Source organism: Salminus brasiliensis, chromosome 10 (genome assembly GCF_030463535.1).
Source record: "Salminus brasiliensis chromosome 10, fSalBra1.hap2, whole genome shotgun sequence".
NCBI classification, from domain to species: domain Eukaryota; kingdom Metazoa; phylum Chordata; class Actinopteri; order Characiformes; family Bryconidae; genus Salminus; species Salminus brasiliensis.
In genome coordinates, this window is record NC_132887.1 from 39,108,673 (window position 1) to 39,133,956 (window position 25,284).

At 44.9% G+C, this 25,284-nt stretch overlaps 1 protein-coding gene across 5 annotated transcripts in view; it reads left to right on the plus strand.

Moving 5' to 3' along the window:
* The window catches only part of chrm3a (cholinergic receptor, muscarinic 3a), a 104,749-nt gene that overhangs the window by 65,524 nt on the left and 13,941 nt on the right, over positions 1–25,284 (plus strand). Inside the window, exon 1 of one of the 5 annotated variants that reach the window (XM_072690069.1) lies at positions 24,641–24,663. The exons of the other annotated variants lie outside the window; for them this stretch is intronic. The gene's annotated coding sequence lies outside the window, so the exon portion shown is untranslated. Of the gene's footprint in view, positions 1–24,640; positions 24,664–25,284 lie in introns of those variants that run through there. 5 annotated transcript variants of the gene reach the window in all.

Consider the following 25,284-nt stretch of genomic DNA (forward strand, 5'->3'; position numbering starts at 1 on the left):
TCCTGTACGGCACCTTTACGGTATGTGGAGGTTCTTTGACCGTTAGAAAGGTTCTTCACTCACCAGCCACAAGAAAAGAGAAAGCAAGCCTCAGAAGAAAGAACTTCCTAAGAGCATTATGAAAAACCACTACTGGTTCATTTCTACTCCCGTAAATGAAGATGCACCCGTCCCCGCCCACATGCTTCTGTGCGTCCTTCACATTGGCATGGATGTTGAGCAGTTTGTCCACTAGAGGGCAGTTTAGAGTCAAATGTTTCTGACCGTAACAAACATAGCAACGGTAAGAGAGGAAAGAGGCATCCACTATGAATTATCCAGTGTCTGCCATGGCAAATTAAGTATGTGCTATAATGTTTTCAGTATCTACTATGAATTATGTTTTGACTATTAATTATTTTGTGTCTACCATGAATCATCAGTATTCACTATTTGTTTCAGGAACTATTATGAATTATTCAGGAGCAAGCCACTATATAGCCACTATAGATTATGAATTATTTACTATACTTTTTAAGTGTTTGGATTATTCATTATCTACCATGACTCATAAATATCTGCATCCACTGTCAGTTGTTACTATTATAGGTATAGGATTCAGTATATTAATGAATTGTTCAGTATGCACTATGATTTGTTCTGTAACTACTATAAATTATTTAGTGTCCACTATGAAATATTAAGAATTCACTGTGAATTATTCTGTGTTTACACATTGTTCTGTGTTCAGTATAGATTATTCAGTATCTACCATTAATATTTCAGTATCCACTCTAAATTCAGTTGCTACTACTGTTTTTTTGGGTCTCCACTATGAATTATTCAGTATCTTTGTGAATATTTCAGTATCCACTATAAATTGTTCAGTAACTACTATGAATTATTAGGTTTCCATTATTAATTATTCAGTATCTTCTTATTATTTAGAATATTTCTGTATCCACTATGAATTATTCAGTTTGAACTGTTAATTATTCGGTTTCCACTATAAATGATCAGGTCTCGACTATGAAATATTCAGTATCTTTGTAAATATTTCAGTATCCACTAGGAATTGTTCAGTATCCACTATGAATTGAGGTCTCCACTAAGAAATATTCAGTATCTCCGTGCGCTGTGAATATTTCAGAATCCGCTGTAAATTGTTCAGTAACTACTATTAATTCCTCAGTATCCACTATGAACTTAGCAGTTTTTACTATGAATTATTAGGTTTCCATTTTCTATGAATCGTACTGTAACTACTATGAATTAATAATTAATAATTGTGTAGTATCTGCCATCAGATTCTCCGTATCTACTCTGAATAGTTCTGTAACTAGTATGAAACTACGCTGTAGGTTCTGTTGTTGTAAGAGTGCAGTCTCGCATACAGACCCCTGTTTATTTTAAAGCCAGTCATACCCGTGACCTAAACCAGTACTCCAGACTGATTCCGCATGGTAGCTTCACTGGCACCTGTAGATCCTTCCTGGACAATGCTAATTGCCATCCCGTCGTTCTCTCAGCTTCAATCAGCTAAGTGAAATGAGTGACGGGAGCGGCGGGGCCTGATTAAAATCAGCGCAGCAGGATCGGAGCGCGTCGGCCTGATTGTCTGCTTGACTGTCACCACGCCGGACTGTCTTCGCTCCGGCATAATCTATTGATTTTGTTTGTCACTAAACTCCCTCCCATGCTAATGGCGTAATGACAGTTTGGAGAGCGGTGACAGCGTCATATCAAATCTCTCCTGACAGCCTCTCGCTCTTTTGCATATTTATCACTCATTTACTGTCCAATGGGAATTCCCCCTGAACTTGATTGACAAGACAGAAAACCAAGCCAAGCGCTTTAATGAGCGCACAGGTCACAAACAGAGTGCCAGAGAGCAGCGCGGGAGACCCCCGTGCTTCTTGGACCGTTTCCGTGTATTAGCCTTAACCCTGATGTCCCTCATGTGGAGCTCTCATCTGGAGTGCATCAGGAGCTTCTGCAGTGGCAGACTGGATTCTGCCTTCTGCCTCTGGAGAAGCACAGATGAGTCTTCAAAAGTTCTGTTACTGTAGTTTAGTAAATCCCAAACTGCAAGAGTTGGTCATCGGGGCTATCATGGCCAATCAGATCTGCTGCTTAGGTTAAGACAGAGTTTCTTCTCTTTTTTTAGGCTTCTCGAAAACCAGCAAAACTATATGTCCAATTGTTTGTGGACACCCCTTCTGATGAAGGCATTCCGCATTAGTGAGGTCGCGTGCTGATGTTGGATGGTCACTTCTGGAGCACTCCATCTCATCCCAAAGGTTTTGGCTGGCCGCACAGGTCCTCCAGAGCTGCCTATTGGCGGTACTTTCCTTCACTTCAACCGAGCCGGATTGGAAAGTGTGTGTGTATGTGTGTGTGGATACTTCTGCACCTGTAGAGTGTATTTACTATTCTACAGGAACTTTAAAGGAGCAAGTGTCAAGTATGGTTCAGATGGTTCAGGTGGTTGAGAAATCAAAGGCTGTATTTTCTCTTTTCTGCCTCCTAACCTCCCCTCTGCCTCGCCCACTCACCCCCCACTCTCTGCTCTGATTTCTCTCCTCTCTCCTCCTTTACCCATTCGTTTTAACCTGCCTATTCTCGTTTTGCCTCTTCCTTTTGTGCCTACAAGGCGCCTCCAATTCAGATTCTTATTAACGGACAGATGAGAGAACGAGAAGCAAGGGTGGAGAATGGAAGGGAATTGCCTCTATCTCCAGCCAGGCAATTCATGTTGTTAGATTTGATGAAAAAACCCGCTCTCGATAACGGAGCAAGGAAATCGAGGGGGGAGGTGGATACAGAACAGTTTGGGCACCTTAGTTTTCCTTTCGTTCTTTTTTTTTTTTTGACGTCCTCCACTTTCGAAGCACATGGTGAGAAGAACGGAGAGAAATGATGCTCCATCTTATCTTTTTGCTCGACAATACCAAACACAGTCTTCCCCTCGTTGGTGGTGCTGCAGATATATATATATATATATATATATATATATATATATATATATATATATATATATATATATTCGCCACAGAGAAAACAACATGTACAAGTACGTCCTGAGTTTTGGTGTGGGTGTAGCTTCTGCACGCCTTCATGTGGAACGCTTTTAATGAGGGCTGTTTAGTAAAAACGAAGAAAAGGCCGGCGTGAAGAGAGTGGGCAGATGGGCTTCAGTTAATTTACAGCTTGAAGTCTTAGTTTTTACCAGAAGTAGTCCGCCAGCGCTGGATCTGCGAGGCTGGTGCTCACTCTGTGCAAAAAGGAGCATCTATGTGAAGTCGCTCTTCACATCCAAGGACAACTCTACTGTGGAGTCGTGAAGTATCTGGATTTTGGAAGAGGGAATATGTCTGAGGCCACTCCTCCCTCCTCCCTCATCTAACGTCCAATTGAATGTCTACGCAAACCCTCCACCACCCCGTCACCTCCCCTTTAATCCTGTTCTCCATCATTCATGCCTCCACATATCAGAGGGGGGACTTGGCTTCCTACCACACAGCAAAAGCCACCCGAACTCCCCGACCCTCATAGTTTTCTCCCAAATCGTAACCATAAGCCATAAGCTGAAGGCATCTTTCAATCTGGCAAAATAACTATTTGGGCATCATTTTCCCCATCGTTTGAATCCTGTAGCTGCTCGGTACACTGTGTAGCTTAATTCTGGAAGAATGGACCAATAGAAATGCTCAAAATGATTCGAAATAAGCTCATATTTTACGTGAATTTCCATTCAAAGTTAGGAACATATTTGCCGCCTTCTGGAAAGTCACCATTTTGGAGGCATGTTTTTCATCTGACAGCGCCGATATAAACCCAGTGAACCTGATTCATGAAGCCTTTTGTAAAAACAGAAGGAAACGGCAAGAGAGGTCCCGTATAGATTGAGCCGTCCATGCAAAAAAATATATAAAAGAATAATAAAAATAAATAAAAAAAAATATATTTTTTTTTTCAGTGTAAGAGCGCAGGGTTGGCACCTGTCGATTGAAAAAGCCTGTGGTTGAGCTGTGGTTCTGTAGTGCACGTTTGACTGCATCTTCATGTTTTCAAGCAGCTGCTCCATCCATCACAGGCAGGCTTCCCAGCCCTGCCGGGCACAGATGATTAATAATCATCGCGAGGTGCAAACCTGAGGTAAACACTTTAACAAACCCAGCTGGATCTGTCTGTAAACAACGTAGACAAACAGACGACCTTACATGATGCATGCTCTCCAAAGAAGACAAAGCCATACAACCAAAAGACCCCTCGCTTAGTGCGGCATCTTAATTGAACAGCTTTGGCTGCAGGATGTTTTGTGGACCGCAGTTTTTTAACAGTGCTACAGATTCAGGACTGGACTGAGATCTGGACTTGGACTTGGCTGTTGTAGAACTTTCACCACTCCTGTGTAGTTTGGCCTTGTGCTTGGTATCATTGTCCACAGTTTTATCACTGAAATGTGGTGAAGGTCCTCCAAGCTTTGTTTTTTTTCAGCAGGGTTGCAGGTTGTATCCCTGTGTTTTGCCCCATTCATCCACCTGTCCTTCATAATGCTGCCGCCACCATGTTTCACTGTTGGACTGTTGGCTAAACAGCACCATTGTTTGTCTCCTGACCACAAAACCATATCCCACATTTGGAGTTTTATCTTTCGGGTGTTTTCACGCTTGCGACGTTTGGTAAAGTGAGAACGCTGTTTTCATGCCTGGAAATTGTCCTGAAAACTGATCTTGGTCCCGCTGAAATCGGTGGTCTCATCCACTGCACGTGTCCACAAACCTTTGGCCAAAATGTAAGGCTGCCAAAGCCTTTGCCCCTAAAGATGTTTAGCTAATAGAGCTGTGTGCCAAAACTGTTACCCAAGAGCTCGTCCAGTGTGTTTGACTAACCGAGCAGTGTCCACAAACCTTTGTCCAAAATTTGGGGTGGCAAAAATGTCACGTCTTTTAGGAGTGATAAAACCCGAGAGGGACAGAGGAGCGATTGCCTCCTGCACTCACACTAATTCATCATCTTCAGGGTCCGTCTCTGAAATCTGACCACCAGACCTATCGCAGAGCTGTGTTCGGGACCTCCGAGAACGAAGGGTTGAATAAAAAGAATATGTAAGATGGTCAGTTAATTTCGGTGTGAACAGTGACGTACTGTGTATTGACCCATGTATTGACCGCCTTTAAAGACTTGATGTTCAGGTGTAGTCGTGCAGAGACTGCACGTTGCCCTGGGTGTCTATGTAGGCCACAAACCTAGCAGCCACCCAGAAGACCCCTCCTGACAGTAAAATTACCGTAATTACCTTGAAAGGTCATTATTCCTCTGAAGATGATGATGATGATGATGATGTACAGACACTTGTACACTTGTTGACTATTAATGAGATGGAGCTGCATCAGATGTGCAAATGCACACGCACAGCTTGGCTAGTCCCCAGAGAGGGGAAGCATTGCCAGTAGAATAGGACTCTCTGGAGCAGATCATAATCATCAGCAGCCAGTTGGCACCATGCCTACTAGCAGGCATGGGCTAGAAAGCTTCAGTTAAACTTACCATTACACCTGCTAGCTACACTGCATGGACAAAAGTATGTGGACATTAACCTGCTTTTGGTGGAGTAACTGTCTCTACTGTCCGGAGAAGTCCACCATCCATTATACCAGAGAGTACGGTTCCACTGCTCCACAGCTCAATGCCGGCGGGCTTTGCAATATATATACGTTGCCATTTTCAACAGGGACTCGACAAGCCGTGTATGTATGTGTGTTTGCACAGTCCAGTGAACCAAAACATTACACCCACCTAGCTAATGTGCTGTAGGTGCTCCACCTGCTACCAAAACATCTCCCTCTAAGAGCAAGACCTTGGAAGGTTCCTTGTGGTTCCTGGCATCAAGATGCTATGTCTGCTGCGACACGTTTCTCCTGTAACCATCGTTAAACAGTTCTGTGACTTGTGCAACCGTAGTAGACCCTCGGTCAGTCCGGGCGAGACCAGATAGCCTTGGCTGCCTTTGCTCATTGATGAACCTCGGCCGCCCAACGCCTCGTCACTGATTTGTGGCTTATATCTTCCTTGGACCACCATCTGTAGATACTTAACAAGCACCCACAAGCCTAGTCTTTCTGGAGATGCTCAACCCAGGCTGGTCGTCAAGATCTTGCTCATGTCAAAGTCCATTGAACATAACCCCCAGACCCCAGGCATCACTCGCCTCCCTCAGGCATCCCCCTTTATCTGCAGTACACCCCCACCTCCCCTCAAGCTAACAGAATGGGCAGCAGCTGGCGTTGACCCGAGTTGCTGCTTTACCAGGTCTCGGCAACAAACAAGGGTCCGACCCTCCAGCTCAGAAGCATGTAAAGCTGCCAAGGCCCGCAACCGCCGCACCACAGAGTAGTCCCCTTATCTATCCTTATCTCGGAGCTAAAGCTTGCGCCTCCACGTCCAGCATGCTCAGCCACTCTGACAGAGCTCCAGCTCTCAGACAGGCGGGATTCGCTGTGAGTTATGAGTGAGAGCGAGGTAAGAGGCAGCCTCTTTAAGGCTAATGTGGAAATAAGGGTTTAAACGGTGCACGCACTGGAGCTTAATCTACTCCAGCTCCACCGTGCAGGAAGAGGAGGAGGACCATTAAACTCCATTGGCCGTTATCAGGCCTGACACATACTGCCTCAGGTTTTACACACAAAGACGGAGATGGAGGAATATGCAGCCATTCATGGAGAGTCAGCTGGAGGTTTCGGAGGCAGCTGGTGGGGTTGTGAGCTGGAGATTGGGATTCACATTCCTCAACATAGTTTCTGAACAGTTTTGAGGAATTTGATGACGTTCTTAAGGCCAGAGCACACCGACCGGACGACATGGCTGTATGTCCGGCAAAGTTCGGTCGAATTCGACATGTAGAATTTGCGTTTTTCCACCAGCACCGGTGGTTACAGTAGTGACCGGCTTATTTATTTCACTGTTTAGCTCGTTTTTGCTAAGCTCAGACATCGGTCGCCAAAAACCTTAGTATACACTTTCCCTAGACGCTCCCTTGCTCTGGTGCAAACCGTGTGAAGAAGATCTGGCGATCTTCTTCTTCGACACTCTCGTCTCTACGCATTCTGAGAACAGGCTAGCTGTGCTCTGTTTATACTATGTGATGCTAAGCTGCAATGTGCAACGCGTCCGCTAACCAGTGTACGGTGGATATAATGGAGGCGGTAGACACTGGACTCGTCTGGTCAGCTCAATTCGGCTAGTTTTTATTATCCACTGGAGGAGGAGGAGGAGCTCTGATATGTCTTGGCCTCATGGTGAGGTGGACCAAGCTGAGTCCAGTGCTGTCTGTCTGATGTATTGGTCATTTCTATGGTGCTGGATTGCTCAACCGTCATCCTCCGTCTCCATCATATCCACTGCACACTGGTTAGTGGACACGATGCACAATGCTTTTTAATGCAGCGGGCCTGAGATGGGTGGGCCGATAATCGCCCGGACCAGGTTTGGTCTGAGTTTACCACCCTTTCTGAAGCTCTGTGTGTTCTCTAAGGTTCCAGGTGAAAAAAAGAGCAGGCTAGTAAAGCTAGCTGAGGTGAGGAGCGTTAGCATTAGCCTGTTTAAATCTCGTGTCCTCTGCTACAGCTTTCTTCAGTCTGGATATGTCTTTAATTAATTTTCCGCTGACTGTGATGCAGTGATGTGATGGGCCGAGAAACTGAGCAGTGATCTGAGGCTGGAATTTGTAAAGTTTGCGACACACACCGGTTCTCGCACCCACATCATCTTTATGCTTCATTTACTACAAAAGAACCGCAACCATCAGCAGCTTTTTCCCTCCCACGGACACGCCCATGGCTAACCAACCAGCAGCACGGTTCCACGCGGGCTTTTTGACCGATATCAAAAGGAGCTGATGTTGCAGCGCAGCTGACATGCGTCCGCAGCTCAGGTAGCGCAACCAAAGCCCACCGAACATTTACATAAAGTCAGACTCATTAGCTCCCACCTTCGGATATGCTAAAGGTCAGCCCTCCCTGAAATAACAACCTGTAGCGAAGCGAGTGCGGAGAGGGGGACGTGACATTTCGTAGCCCGACCTGCGCCCCTACACACTACAATCAGCAGCGCTGAGTCACCCCCTTCACCCCGCTGAAGAGAGGCAGCAGCACACCCGTGATCGGAGTCCTGAGGAATGCAGAACCTAAATCATGGAGGTCCTGCTGCTGCCGTTAGCTACCATATCAAGTAAATACAGTAGAGTCCTACAGCACAACTCTGCGAGCTCTCAGAGAGAGAGAGAGAGAGAGAGAGAGAGAGAGAGAGAGAGAGAGAGAGAGAGAGAGAGTCGGAGTCAGTCAGCGCTCTGTTCCCGCTGTGTCTCGCCCAGCTGAGGGGCTTGAGGTGAATTGAGTGAGGAAGTTAAAGCATGAATTTTTAATTGTGTTCTAATAATAGAGGAGGAATTAGGGTGATTACACTCCTTCTGTATTACTGAGGGGTCTGTACCAACCCCTCCCCCCGCTTAGCGTTCCCCTATCTCTCTCTCTCTCTCTCTCTCTCAAGCTTATTCGTTCTCTATGACACTTATCCTCATTTTCTCTTTTTCTCCACTTTGTCTCTTTTCCTCTTACCCATGTTCTCTCTTATACCCTTTCACTTTCTCTCTCGCTCATTCACATTCTGTCATTCCATATATCTCTTCCCCATTTGTCTCCCTTTCTCTTGCTCTCCCAATCTCGCTCTCTCTCACTTAGGCTCTCTCTGGTTTGCTTTCTTGCCTTGCGTTCTCTCTCTCTCTCTCTCTCTCTCTCTCTCTCTCTCTTTCTTTCTCCGTTATCCTGACTTGCTTTCTCTCACTTTCATTCCCTATGACTCTCAATCCCATCTATCCCGCTCTCGCGCTCGCTCTCGCTCTCGCTTTCATTTTCTTTTCTTTTTTTCACCTCTTGCTTTCTCTTTCTCTTTGGCCTTTCTCGCTCTTTCTCACATTCTCTCTCTCTCTCTCTCTCTCTCTCTCTCTCTCTCTCTGTCTTTCTGTCTGTCTGTCTCTCTCTCCCTCTCTCTCGCGCGCTCTCTGTGTGTTTGATACAGTAGATCGATCTGGGCAGTCTGCTGTCTGTGAGCTGTGAGCCCATCTGGGCCGCTGTAGTAGCATTGATCAGGATTGACCGTCCAGGGATGGCTTTGATCAGACCCTTTTTCAAGCCTGGGGCTGACCTGCCTATCGCTTCATTCAGCTGTATTCTGCCGACAAATATGCTCACACACACACACACACACACACACACCTCCACACTGGCTAATCACAAGCCATCATTACACACATTTTAATCTCCTCACTGGCTCGGTCTGCTCTCTCCTTCTCCGTATGGAACCAAAGCCAATCAATAGCGCAGTAATGACGAGAGGCACGGCTATGAAATTGCCATTCGGAAGGGACGGGGGAGACTGCGGGCTGCCTGATGGCTGGGATGAGTTTGGACGGGCCACAGCTCATCTGTTCTGGTAGGTTTTCTATGCCTAAAGGCCCAGGAGTGGTGTTGCTGTCGCTCTCCCTCACCCCCATCGCCAGCTAATGCCAGCCTCCACGCTTCATTATGAAGGATAAACTGGGAACTGTGGAGATCCTGATTATGTTGGATAGAACACCCGACCTGTTCCTCACAGTGTGTTCAGTTCCTACATTATACACTGTTGGAGTGTTTATTGAGGTGTTTATGGACTAATATCTCCTATTCTAGTGTATAGGAGTGTTTATTGAGGTGTTTATGGACCAATATCTCCTATTCTAGTGTATAGGAGTGTTTATTGAGGTGTTTATGGACTAATATCTCCTATTCTAGTGTATCGGAGTGTTTATTGAGGTGTTTATGGACTAATATCTCCTATTCTAGTGTATCGGAGTGTTTATTGAGGTGTTTATGGACTAATGTCTCCTATTCTAGTGAATAGGAGTGTTTATTGAGGGTGTTTATGGACCAATATCTCCTATTCTAGTGTATAGGAGTGTTTATTGAGGTGTTTATGGACCAATATCTCCTATTCTAGTGTATAGGAGTGTTTATTGAGGTGTTTATGGACCAATATCTCCTATTCTAGTGTATAGGAGTGTTTATTGAGGTGTTTATGGACCAATATCTCCTATTCTAGTGTATAGGAGTGTTTATTGAGGTGTTTATGGACTAATATCTCCTATTCTAGTGTATAGGAGTGTTTATTGAGGTGTTTATGGACTAATATCTCCTATTCTAGTGTATAGGAGTGTTTATTGAGGTGTTTATGGACTAATATCTCCTATTCTAGTGTTTAGGAGTGTTTATTGAGGTGTTTATGGACTAATATCTCCTATTCTAGTGTATAGGAGTGTTTATTGAGGTGTTTATGGACTAATATCTCCTATTCTAGTGAATAGGAGTGTTTATTGAGGTGTTTATGGACTAATATCTCCTATTCTAGTGTATAGGAGTGTTTATTGAGGTGTTTATGGACTAATATCTCCTATTCTAGTGTATAGGAGTGTTTATTGAGGTGTTTATGGACTAATATCTCCTATTCTAGTGAATAGGAGTGTTTATTGAGGGTGTTTATGGACTAATATCTCCTTTTCTATGGACCAGTATCTCTTGCTTTTGTGTATGGTGTCCTTTTTTTATTGTTCAAATGTAGGCAAAATCAGAAAGGCCTTAATGTAGGGCTGCTTAAATGAAGCTGAAAGGATGCTGTAGATCTCATGCAGCCTGGAGAACTTTCTAGATGTTTAGTTTGGGCCCCTAAAACTGTTTCAATGTGTTTTTTCATAGCAGCACACTACAGTGAAGATGTTGCATGCATAAATAAATGATAAGCAATTTCTAAATACAGTCTCTTTATATGCAAATGTTATATAGTGTTCTGGTCCAGTGCTGGCGGTTTTATTGAACTGAAGGTAGCTTTTCTGCTGAATACTGAATAAAAGAGTCCCTCCAGTCCAACCCCAGACAGAATATGTGTATGTGTGTTTTGGGGATAAATTTCCAATCAGCCAGTATTCTGATAAACACTTGCCATAAGATTCCTCCCTGCAGCGGCTTCTGTGCTCCTGGCTGCATCAGCTCAACACACAGCTCCATTCAGCCTGACTTGTTTTTCCAGGAGAGTAAGAGGCAGAGCTGGGGCGCTGGGGAGATGAAGATGGAGAGTGTGTGAGAATGTGTTTTGCTGTAGAACACACACTCAGCTGGGACATAAGTTCATGCTTGACCTCAACCACAACCACTCAACAAGTGGTAAGTGTACAGAGCAATCGATGCTCCACTGTGGAGCAGCTAACCTCTATACTGAACACCTACCATCACCCTTATGCAGGTCATACCACCATGCCTTGCTAGAGTCACCTAGACCCAGGGTGGTTATTCCCACTGTTGGGTAGGTGGTCATAATATTCTGATATGACCATGCAAGTTATTTTGGAGCATTTCTATTGGTCCATTCATAATGGAATACTGACACAAGACGAAGAACAATTGTGAAAAAACGTAAATGCAGGGTTTTTGCGGAATCACCCAGACCTGGCAACCTCCATCCATTGCTTCAAGATACAGTCCAGATACTTGTGTGTGCCCATTGTGGACAATTGAGAGTGAACAGGAGTTATCATGGGCACGGGGGACTGGTCTACAGGTATTCCTCCCATAGAACATCATAAACATTCAGTCCTGCCAGGATGGGTGATCGGTGTGAGGTGTGTGTGTGTGTGTGTGTGTATGTATATCTGTATCCTCTTTTTCATTTACAGTGACTCCTGTGACTTCTAGACGAGTCAGACTGGGTCAGAACATCAGACAGGTGTATGCCTCGAATGGTCAGATCGTTTGTGGCGGCACAAGGGGGGACCTACTCCATGTTATGGCTGATCGTTGTATAAAACACTTTAGGAAATGTGCAGACTCCAGCGGAAAACTTCTTAAACTGCTTAGACGCTCTGAACGCATTCAGACAGCTTTTAAATAAACAAACTTCTGACTTGAGCTGTCTGCCAAACCTGTGGGTCGCCGCTCGCTTGGCATTAAAGCAGAGAAGTGATTTGAGGAGGAAATTCTTGCTGCAGTGACACGTCTCGGTTTAGCCGCCCTCCCGGTTTCCTCTCGGTTTAGTCTGTAGAATATTTGCCGTGCGTTTGAAGTGTCTTCTCTTCCTCTGTGTGAGTGTGTGAGTGTTTTCTGAGAAGAAGGACTGAACGCAGTGTGGGGAGCTTTCCTGTCCCTGCGCTGGGTTCATGTGTAATTTGGGGAGAACCCGGTGCGCTTTGAAGTGCAGTGCAGTGCGGGGCAGGGCAGCAGATGTCACGTCTGCTTGGTGTTAACCCTCGCAGGAGCGCACCTGTCTCAGCAGGCCAGCAGGTGCTGGAGGACACCTGTCTTTACATGGCAGCTGCAATGAAGGTGGCCAGACTTTGTGCAGATTAGAGACACAACCTAACATTCATATAATCAATCGCTTAAGCTGTAGGACGAATAGGCTACTTGAATGGAATGTAAACGAGTCATTTTCAACGGTCAGTTTTTATAACTCTGTTACTGTGAAATGACCTTAACATCTCTGATGATGCTGTATATCATTCGAATTCACAGTCTTATGCCCAAGTGGTGCAGCTGTCTAAGCGTAAGCCCGATCATGAGGAGATTGCAAGGTTGGTCCCTGGTGTTGCCACACCCATCCGTGACTGGGAGTCCTAGGGGAGTTTAACTGGCGTTGCGATGTAGAGACAGGGTGTGGAAACTGTTGCTACAACCATCTGTGACCAAGAGTCTCATAGAGCATAACTGGCCTCCGTTTCTTTATATATAAGCTGTGGGCTTCAACATCCCCAGCGTGATGCAGTCGCTCTACCTGCATTCAAGACACGTTGTAGAGTCTACTGGAAATGCCATTTGCTCACCCAGGTGGCACAACTGTCTAAGCGTTGGCTCCATCGCCTCACTTTCGTTGACTTTGAAGTCCTAATGGAGACATAGCCAGCCCAGGTAATGTCCCAACCAGGACTCCCGTGGCAGCCCATGGAAACATCCAAGCCACGTTGTAGACTCACTCCTGTGAAAGTGGCATTTGCTCACCCAGGTGGCACAACTGTCTAAGCGCTGGCTCCATTGCCTCGCTTTCATGGACTTTATAGGAAGTCCTAATGCAGTTCTGGCCCGGGAAACCATGCAGCTGTGATGAGAAAGAACACTCAGCAGTGTGGTGGTGGTCAGTGTATATCGAGTATTTTAGAGCTTTTTTTTATTGAGTGATTTTATAAATTACAACTGTCAGTTTTAAATATTCCTATTTTCTCATCCTGAATAATACAGTCAGCGTAATGGCAGAGCTATAATGGTCTGTGTTGGTCTACAGTTGACAGCGGTAAGATGAAGTGATGGCAGAAGATGAGATGCGTTGTGATTGTGAAAGCTCTGAGAGTCCTGATCTGCCATTCTCAGCCCAGCCTTAAAAACCGGACTGACCCTCTGACCTCAGAAAGGGACAGATGAAGACAGCTTAGGGTTGAAAAGTTTACTCTGAGGCTGTGTGTGTGTATGTGTATGTGTATGTGTGTGTGTGTGTGTGTGTGTGTGTGTGTGTGTGTGTGTGTGTGTGTGCGCAGATCTTTCCAGTCTGCTGTCTCCTTGAGACGCTTTTTGCCCTTGCTGTCCTCCTCCGTAGCAGTTTCATAGATGGTGATATCGATCCACTGCATCCAAACTGAGCCCCGCGTCTCAGCAGCAGTACCAGTTCCCGTGAAACCGATCGTCTAGCTCTGTCGGAAAACGCTCTCACTTTTCCAACTGTTCCTGCAGGAGCTGCAGGAGTAGGAGATCACCTTCAGTCTTTATCTCGGAGAATTCAAACTTCTCTGAACTGAAGGTTACAGCGGTTGTGCGTGATGAAGGGGGTAAGTCCTGAGTTAAGACCGGCTAGTTTCTCAATATCCTGTCTCTTCTTAGATCCGTACGTAGATCCCTGTCTGTTAAGAACTGATGAATGCGTTCACTGCAGCCAGAGATAAACGCTGTCACTTTAACGTGACAGTGACAAATCCAGGCAATCGGTAAACACGCTGCCATGGAAACACAGAAAAGAAATGACTTTATATGTGGGGATGTCCTGACCAAGGTTTTTTTATCCCTCTGATTTGACCAGAATCTCTTAATGCTGACTATCGTCTGATCTGATCCGACTCAATCCAATCTTTCGGTTTCTATAAATAATCCAGCCCCACAACTTGGGTAAGATGTGCTAATCCACAAAAGCAAACCGCAGTAAAATCAATATTAGTACCAGTTTTTTAAATCTGACTAAATTCTAATCTGATCTACTGTGCTTGGAGCAATAAAAAAAAAATCTATAGTGTCTGATATTTTATAATCCCGTCTGACTGACCTAGCTACCTTGCCTTTCAGATCCCAGCTCGTCGTTCAGAACTGGATTAGAACCAGAGAAAGGAGTGAGGTTCTCCCGCTGGTAGAACAGAGCATTTCCACCAACATTGCTGTGTCAAGGTTAGCCTCTTCCCCAAACTTTCCGTTCCACCTTAAATAACGCAGCAGTTCTGCTCTGCTGTTGAAATGTACACACTGTAACTGTGGCACTATTTAAGGTGGAAGGTTGATCCTCTGAACTTTCACAAGACCTGAAAAGGTTGAACGAACACCAAAACTATCCGGATACATCAAGGGTGGGGCTTTGGGACTCCCACTTACGGATGGCTGTGGCATCACCAGAGATCGAACCTGCAACCTCCTGATGAATATGACCAAAGCAAAGACAGCTACACCACTCTGCCCTTTGACTGGGTCTCGGACATGGCTTTTTGACACGGTCAAGGAGGTCAACTTTGATTTGAGGTCGACCTTAATAGGATTCACTAAATCTGCCAAACAGTACACCAGTTATGAAAGCTCTCCATCGAGTTCCCCGTCAGCCGAGGCTGCAGCAGTGGTCTACTCCGTGATGGAGTGTGTAAAGTGGCTCCCTTCATTCATAGACTTCGATCTGCGGTCAGTTGTGACGTGTCAGTGCAGCTGTGTTTTTAACTTTGTGGTCAACGAAGTCACTCAGAGCTATTACCGGCCTACAGGAGAGCACGGCCTCTCGGTTAATACCGCTCCCGCTGCTTCAGGCTTGTATTGACACGGCGTGTCCGCATTCAAACAGAAAACAGTGCTGTAATCATAGTCTTTTAATCCGTCCGCTCACTGTGACGAGAATGCCGATACGGGCCGCTCTGAAACGCTGTGTGCATAATAGACTGTTGAAGGCCATCTCCCCTCACATAATCATGACTGTGACCTCTCTGCTCCTGTCATTATACCCGGCCCTATTCGTTCTTTCACCGCGGCTCCTGCGCATATGGCGCTAATGCCTGTGCTTTTCTCAGATAAAGGCCTGAGCTTTGTCGCTTTGTTGACTGGAGAGAGGGTACCCGGTTTTAACTTCTCAGTTTTAAAAAAATTGCCGGAATATTAATATTATTAAAATCCTAGCGTATGATTTCACGTCCTCTGAGAAAGCAGCTGTACAGCTGTAACAGGAAATAATGGCCTTTATCTTGCCTGTCGAGCTGCCTGTTGCGTTATTTACTGTTATTGAAGCCCAAATAGGGCTGAAAGGAAACCTATTATTGCCTGCCGCCTGAGCTGGGCCGTAAAAGACGAGTCACAGCTACACTGTACAAATGAAGAGTTCATTGAAGAACCTCTAGGTTACTTCAATAAATTTGGAGCTCCTCCATCTCCGTCTCTACACTATTAGACGTTAAAAAATGATCCTTGAGGAACTTTAGGTGGGTTCTTCAATTCGTAACTGTGGAGGAACCTCTGAAGATGCTTCCAGGAACCTTCAAGAAAAAGTTTTAGAAGAAGGTGGTTCCTTGAAGGTTCCTGGAAGCACCTTCGGATGTTCCTCCACAGTTTCAAACTCAAGAACCTCTAAAAGCTCCTCAAGGATCCTTTGCTTTTAACGTATCTTCTGAAGGTCTTGTACAGTCAAACGGGGGGTTTCGATTGGCCAAGTGTTGTTAACTTAGCTTGGTAGCTTTATCGCTAAACTAAAGAAGCAAAATTTGGACTCCAACCATGTCTAGACCGAACGTCTATATCTGGCGTGTTTTGAAAATTCTGAAAATTTCCATATGTCACAAACCCACACGCTATTGGGAACCGAGGCCTGTTACCTGCTTCTGCTAGCGTTTGCTGGGGTTGGCTGGCTCCTGCTTGAGGTCAGAAGTTCATTGGAGTTCTGATCAGGTCGGCGTGGCTTTTAAATGCAACAGGCAGGGTCTCGGACATCTTTTTTTTTGTTATAAATCATAATGGTGGATGTGCGTCCAAAATAAGATGACCCGAGCATCAGCGTCATCCGTTTCTGAATGTCGGTCGATCCATTTTCCAGGCTGACGGAGCGAGGAAGCGCATCCAGAATGTCAACATGCGCACGTATCCACACGAGGTTCATGGAGTCACAGAGCTCCGACTGTGAAAATCCATTGAGAATCCCTCTCCCTTTCCTCAGACGGCATGCCTGCTTGTTATCATCACTTCTTAATAGCGCTGGAGGAACCTTGTTCGCCCAAAGCTGGCCGTCCGCGAGGTGTAGAGCAGCATTCAAAGCAGAAAGGTTGCTTTTCCCGCTGGCGTGCGCGAGTGTGTGAGTGGTTTGAGAAGTCTCCTGAGGACGCCGTAGCGATAAGGTGTTATAATCACTAAATTACCCTTTTCACACCAGCTATGAGAAAGCCAACTGTATGCACGCACAGCTTCCAGATAACACCACGCCAAATTCAGGGCTGGCAATTACTTTTCCAGCGAAAAGCTGAGCATCAAACGTGAGTGAATTGCTGATGCTTTTGAGGCTCAACTCAATTCTCTCTTACTCTGAGAATGAAACCTCACCTCGCGTTGCCCGGGGCTGTGTCGTCAATCACGTTGGACGTCTGTAAAATGGGGCATTTGTAAAATAAAATATATGCAAATAAAATGCACAACATAGCATTAACACAGGGCCAACATCCAGCACATGAGCTACCCCTCTACAGCTGGAGGAGGCTGGTCAGGTTGAGCCACTATCTAAATTTGTAGGCAACCAGTGGTGGTTCTGGGACTGTAGAATTGAGGGTGGTCATTGGGTGGTCCAAAGAACACCCATCGAGGCAAAGACTCCACAACACCTCTGAAGGCGTCCTGTGGTATCTGGCTCCAAGATTTTGCAGCAGGTCCTGGAAGCGGAGAGGTAGGGCCTCATTGAGGATCAGTGAGCCTTGGGCCCAGTGACCCAGTCGTCTAGCCGTCACGCTACTGATTCAGGCCTCATGGAGAGATGAGAAAGTCAGCAAAGATCTGCTAACGAGCAAAGAAGTGGCCAGAGACCTCCTAAGCAGGTGGTCTAGGTCTACTACCACAGCTAACGGTTGTGGGTTCAATCCCCAGGACTGGCTGGATACTCCTGATTGTGCCTTCGAGACAGGGGCCCATACCCTCATTGCCCCAGTTGGCACTGCACTGCTGACGATGTTGCCCTGCTGCCCAGCTGAGCATAGTTAGGCAGCAAATTTATGGATTATGGATCAATAAAAGTCCAGCTAACTACCAGCAGTTGAATTATCATTGTTTGCTTGAATCCAATTAGTATTATTTAGCACTGGCTGCTTGTCTCTCGAGCGGAATGCCGCAGTTCTCAGTTCTGCCTGCGCTCTCAACACAAACACCCAGTCGCGCACTTGATCTAGTGCGTGTTATTGTAGTGGTACTCTTGACTTTGAGAGTCTGTCAGCGGGCTGCCTCTGCTCTGTGTCGGCCCTGGCTCTCGGAGCTGAACCATGGACTCCTTGTTGTCACAGCGTAGCTGCGAAGAGAGTCGTCACGTCAGAAATCCAGTTGCCCGTTGTGGTTCCATGCCGCACTTGTGGGAATTGCTCCAGCCTGCTGGATACGGCTTACTCCAGAGAGGCCTGGCTGTACTGGACTCTGAACCGTAACAACACACTGACCTTTATGTTACCAGAGAAAGTGATTTGAAGGAGATTGAAGGAACTTGTGTCAAACCCCAAACCCTCCAGCAGCCTTGACCACTGCAATTGATGATGGTCTTCGAGATATATATATATTTTTTTTTCTCTATGCAGTTCACGTTAATGCTGCTCTGGTCAAGGTTGACATCTCAGACCAGGTTACTTTTTCATCCGAATTGATGACCCTTTTCAAATGTGGCCTCCTGAGAGCAGCTAAGAACCCATGACTGAATCATTTTTTACTCAGTCCATTGGTAGATTGTAGAAGAATCCATGTCTGCACCTGTGTGTTTACCTATTTTACCCATCATCTCCTCAGTTTGGATTACCCAACTCATTAATTTACATCCCCCCCCCCATCACATGCAGTGCTCTCGACACTGGGAAGGTGCAGACGGACACTCCGGCAAGTGCACAGCGAACCACTCTCTCTTTTTCTAGACTGCTGAGACTGACTTCAGTCAAATTCTCAAAGCAATGCTCCTCTGAACTTTAATAGACTGAATTTAATAGACAGTCTTTTTTCCTGGACAGTAGAGACAGTTACTCCAACAAAAGCAGGATCAACTCTCTTAATAAACGAAGCACGTGTCCCAATACTTTTGTCCCTAAAGCATATATGGATCTAACAACACTTCACTCCAGCTCTGAAGTATGGCGTGGGAAAGTAGGACCTCTTAGCTGAAGTGCAGTAATATTCATTGATGCATGTCTGGCCGGGCCGCAGCTGCCTAGCACCGCCAGTGTTTTATTGCTCTGCAGCGCTGTCTTACGCTGTCGCGCTAGCATATGCTAATCGAGAATGAATGACCAGTCCCGTCCTTCTGGTCCTGACACTAATGGGAATGAATGGCGCCCCTCTGGACTGGGAGCCGGTGGAAAATGAATGGCGCTCTGCTAGCCTACAGTACATGCTAATGTGAAATTGATGGTCCGCTAGCGTAGGTACTAATGGAAAATGAATAGCGTCTGTTACACGGAGATGCTAATGGAATATTAATGGTGTCCTGTTAGCATTGATGCTAATAGAAAATTAATGGAAGAGCAGTTGATTGATTCGTTTGTTTGGGCTAGCATACATGTGGGTGCCAGTTAGCGACTAAGCGGGAGGTATAGAGGAAAATCGGACGATATGAGTGAGTTATGGCTGATATATGACTTGGTTTGCTTAAATGCAAAAAAAAAAAAAAAAAAAAAAAAAAAAAAAAAAAAATATATATATATATATATATATATATATATATATATATTATTTGCTTCTTCTCTTCTTCTCAAAAGACAGTTTGGGTGGTCCGTCTTCACACAACCCTGAGATGCAGACGCTGGCAAAACAATTCCTAACAGATTTGTCCACACTCTCAGACTTAGCGTGGGCAAGGAGGTGTTTATGATAACTAATGGCACTTTATATAAAAAATGAGACAAAGCCTGGCCTAGTGAATGTGGAGCAGGTTGTTCTGCTGTTCCCACTGAGTTTACAATCCCAGACCAGACCAAACAAGTCTATATTTAACTGAAAACATTGCGAGCTAGTCGGCAGCAAGTCTGAACCAGGACTAATTACGTCGTCAGTTCGGAAAAGTCTCAGTAAAGTCTTTAGCACGGTTGTAAACTCTGGAGACGCTCAGGTTGGATTCCTGACCTAGGACTAGTCAGTCAAGTCTGCAACCTCGGACATGACTTAAAAATAAGTCAAATAAATAAGTCCTGATTTTAAAACAACTGGTGAGACGTGGGCTATTAGTTCTGCTGTAGAGACGAGTCCTATGTTGTGAAAGGAACACTGCTACATGGCTAATGTATCTGGAGCTCTATGGGTCCTGCTAGCCAGAGGCTCTCTACGAATCTTCTGACAGCTTAGTTAGCCTAACATATCTAAAACATCCATACTTGCATCTTGTCCTCTGAAGAGGTTGTCTAGCAGTCGAAATCGAAATAATGCTACATCCATGCTAACTGTAAGCTGTAAACTGTAATGCATGGTAGCAAGTCTACAGTGCTAGATAACAGCAACTGTACAAGGGCTGTGGTGGCTCAGTGATTAGAGTGCTGGGTTGTGCGTTTGCTAAGCTGTTAGGGTTGGGGTCCTTAAGCAAGACATCTGGGCTTTTTCCTTCTTTGTTAAAGAGTCGTAGAGAGTTCATAACACTTATGAAGCACTGAATTTAGTCGTTTATTAATTTGCAAACGATACGGGGGAGAGGGAGGGCCGTCCTACCCAACCAGAGAGCGCAAGGCCAGCAATGCTGTCATGGACTATTGGCCACGGATGACCGTGGAATCACCAGGAGTCGAACCTGCGATCTTCTCATGACCGAGCCAAAGGAACCTGCAAAAAGGTAGAGTTTAGATCTTTCAGTTTTAAAACTAGCCAGCTAGGACGCCCCAGGCATATTCCTAACAGTGCTGGGAGGGGGGAACAGGCTAGTAGGAGCTTCCTCTGACTCATGGTTCCTGGAACTGCTGCTAACACGATGTATATGAACATGGTTGGAAAACGCTAACTGCTGTTAGCTAACTGCTAACTGCTGTAACGACCAGTGTTGTGCTGGGGGGGAGAGGAAGGGCCATCCTACCCATCCAGAGAGCGTGAGGCCAGTTCTCGCTGGGACCGCCGTTCACAAATGGCTGTGGCGTCATGAGGGTTGGAGCCAGTGACCTCCCAGTGATTGGGCAAATGGTGGAGGTCTCGAAATGAGCTGTTTATGTACATTTCTGGCAGGTTGCTACCTTGGCAACGGAAAACACAGGAGCTCCACTGACTGAAAACAAACGCCCAAAACAAACACACCCATGATTAATCGTTTAAGACGTTTCAAGCAGCACAAGGCAAACTTTTCCCGCCGTTACCATAGCAAAGACACACCGACACGCCCTAAATTCGAGCTGTGCGAGTTGACTGCTCGCCCCAAAATGGGGCCGCTGGCGTACCGATGCCACGTTTCGGTGGTTCAGTCTTATTTTGAGGACGTTTCATGGTTTCACAGCTTCAGTATTTGCCACCCCTCCTTAGAATGGCCCATCCGTTGCATTAGTGAAAGCACTAGTACTTGCGGCATCTTCTGACGGCAGCCGTTAAGACCATGTTAAGGAATGTTACTTTAAATAAAGCCTTGCCGTATTCGTTTCGGCCCTGGGCGTCTTGTTTTGTACCCTCTCGCCTTGATCTGCACGCCGTGTTTACGCCGCAGTGTTGCCTGCCCGTGGATTTAAAGTGGCTTTTATCATGCTCGTTCCTTCAAAGTGGGTTTCAAATCTCACAGCAGCCCCAGCCTGCCCCGTAGTGTCGCTGTAACGGATATATAACGCCTTTCCCAACGAGGAGAGCCTCTATGCGAAGCGGCAGCGTTTATTACCATATTCCACGGCCAAACAATTACTCTCCAGAAGGTGAGGGGTATAAACGCAATATGTAATGCCACAGTGGGGGGTGAGGGGGGGTTATGAGAGGACGTGCACGGGGGGAGAATAAAAAAAGGCTATTCATTTTGCTCTGATCCAGAAGTCAATCTTACAGACCCAGTCATATCCAGCACAGATTGGCCGCGGTGTCCGGAAATGGAAATGGCTTTGGATACAGGCGGAGGATTTTGCCTGAGGAAAGGCAGATGAGCTTTATTAGATAAAAGCAGATGTTCAGTGGGTTGTTGACTGCTCTGTTTATTGAATGATATTTGACTGATTGATCGTGATGGAGTGCAGTGGTGTGTGGAGGTGGAGTCTTATGTGATGTGCAGGTAGACACTGTACTGTATGCCTTCTAGGAAAGCGGTAGGGTTGCTGTCGTCAGGCTCATTGTTGAGGCATCAGAGAGCAGTAATACCCTTCAGATAGTGGGTGTTCATCGTAATACCAAAATCCGACTGTCAGAGGCTTTCCCCCCCTGCAGATCTTTCAGCTTCACATACAGATGCCTGAGTGGTTCCTTGCAGGTTCTGGTTGAGCCACGAATAACAGTTCTGAAGTGGAAATCTGCGGGGTTTTTTTTTCAAAATTCCTGTTTAATAAAATGGTTTAGATGTGAACCATTTACTACAGAGAAGCTGACCCAATCAGAGTTCTCACAGTGTAATGAGAGATACATACAAACACACACTGTATATGGGGCATATTATTATTATTATTATTATTATTATTATTATTGCATAAAGAATTTCAAAACTGGATTTAAAAAAGGGACATACTTATGATTTATGAGACATGTTAAAGTTGGTAGATACTTAAATACATATATGAATAGAAGACATGGAAAATACATGAGGTATTATTGTTACATATAGATATTCATAATGCTGTACATATCATAAATGAGACATTTATAGACAATTACATGGAATATATATGGGCTGCATTAAAAATGGCACATACTTTATATATGGTACATCTCAAACATGGAAAATGTTAATTACATATAGATATTTATTTACATGGAATACATATAGGACATAAGCTTACATATAGATACTTCTACTGTACATATATATTATATTCTAAAGTATAGGTAGTGTGTGTGTGTGTGTGTGTATGTATGTGTATATATATGTGTATATATATATACAGTCATGCCCGAAAGTATTCATACCCCTGGCAAAGTTTGACTTAAATTTACTTTTATTTAACCAGAAATTATATTTTTGCCTGGAAATGACACAGGCATCTCCCAGGAGATAACACGATGATGTACAAGAGGCATCATTGTGGGAAAAAATATTTCTCAGCTTTTATACACATTTGAACAAAAAGTGGCATGTCCAAAATTATTCATACCCTTCTCAATAATTAATAGAAAAGCCTTTATTGGCTATTACAGCAATCAAACGCTTCCTGTAATTGCTGACCAGCTTTTTGCATGTCTCCACTGGTATTTTTGCCCATTCATCTTTAGTGATGAGCTCCAACTCTTTGAGGTTCGAGGGTCTCCTTGCCATCACCCTGATCTTTAGCTCCCTCCACAGATTCTCAATTGGATTCAAGTCAGGACTCTGGCTGGGCCACTGCAAAACATTAATGTTTTTGTCTGCTAACCATTTCTTCACCACTTTGGCTGTGTGTTTTGGGTCGTTGTCGTGCTGAAATGTCCACCAGTTCCCAAGGCCAAGTTTCTCTGCAGACTGCCTGATGTTGTTGTTGAGAATCTTGATGTATTGCTCTTTTTTCATGGTGCCATTTACTGCGATCAAGTTCCCTGGTCCATTGGCTGAAAAACACCCCCAAAACATTAGGTTCCCACCACCATGTTTGACAGTGGGGATGGTGTTCTTAGGGTTGAAGGCTTCTCCTTTTTTACGCCAAATGGTGCACACATCATTGTGGCCAAACAATTCAATTTTTGTTTCATCTGACCATAAAACAGAACACCAGAAGTCTTCTTCTTTGTCCAGATGAGCATTTGCAAAGGTCAAGCGGGCTTTTGTGTGCCTTTTCTGGAGAAGTGGTGTCCTCCTTGGCCTGCGTCCGTGGAACCCAGCAGTGTGCAGTGTCCGTTGAACTGTCTGCCTTGAGATGTCGCCACCAGCAGAGTCCAGATTCACCAGGATGGCCTTGGTGGTGATCCTTTTTGATTTTGATTTTTCTTCACCTCTCTCACTATTCTCCTGGCCAGCACAGGTGTCACTTTTGGCTTCCGACCACATCTTCTGAGATTTTCCACAGTGCGGAACTTCTTGTATTTTTTAATAATACTTTGCACTGTAGCCACTGGAACTTGAAAACATTTTGATATGGCTTTATAGCCCTTTCCTGACTTGTGAGCGGCCACAATGCACAGCCGCAGGTCCTTAGTGAGCTCCTTTGTCTTAGCCATGACTGTCCACAAACCAACTGCAGAGAGCTGCTGTTTTTCTCCTGTTGAGTTGATTAAAACAGCTGTTCCCAATGAATCAGGGTAATTAGGATGCTTTAAAACAGCTTGGACTATTTGGAATGGTATAGAACTTTGGATTTTCCCATATACTGTGACAGTTTTCAAAGGGTATGAATAATTTTGGACATGCCACTTTTTGTTCAAATGTGTATAAAAGCTGAGAAATACTTTTTCCCACAATGATGCCTCTTGTACATCATCGTGTTATCTCCTGGGAGATGCCTGTGTCGTTTCAAGGCAAAAATATAACTTCTGGTTAAATAAAAGTAAATTTAAGTCAAACTTTGCCAGGGGTATGAATACTTTCGGGCATGACTGTATATATATATATACACACACACACACAAAGTATCTTATATATGGCGTATGCTTACATATACAAGATATACTGTACATATAATGAACATGGGCTGTATTATTAAATGAATACATGGAATGCATATTATTATTCTGTACTTGTATACAGAACATATAAATGGGGCATTAGTACACATACTTGTGTATATATGTAAATGTGGGTATATACACAGAATATATATATATAGGTATATATTATTACACACAAACACACAAATAAATATATTATATTAAATATATTAATAAATATATGATATATATTATGTATATATGTATATATTCCAGAGAAACCTGGCCAGTCAGAACTGTTCACAGTGGTGGTGAATGGGTGGTAAAAGCTCCCTCACAGAAGGTTCTCATAGCAGAGGATTAAGAAGACGCTGCCTGAAGCCCGGGTTTTAAGAAAACCGGTCCACAATGGAGGGGCGCACACCGAGCAAGCCGATGGCTACAGGTGGGCTACATGGTAGTATTCATGGGGGGGGGGTCTACAGTGTGTAGAAGCGGATGTTAGCTCCTCTCGCAGCACTTGCATTCCTGTGCCTGTGTTGTGTTTACACAGGAGCCCATGTGTGTTTCTTCTCTCAGACAGCTTGGTGCACCTCACCAGCTTCAACATGCCATGTAAGGTCTGGTCATCACAGCTCAACACACAGATATGGAGAGCACACACACACACACACACACACACACACACACACATCCTGAGTGGAGGAAGTAAGCGCTGATGGTGATGGTGTTTCAGACGGTGATGGGTTGTTGGCGTGATGCTGTGACAGTAACAGATCTCAACAAGACGCACACACACACACACACACACAAACACACTGAGAGGAAGAAGTGAGACAGTGAACAGACTGTGGTGACGGTGATGATGGTGATGTTTATGATGGTAATGATTTGCTGTTATGTTGTGAGATTAGGCAGATATGACTGATTACAAGAGGAGAGTTGCTGTAAGCTCCTGCAGGTGTGTGTGTGTGTGTGTGTGTGTATTACATCTTAATAAACATCATATTTTACATTCCATTTTATTGTAAATTACATACACTCATATACAGGACCCCACAGGACT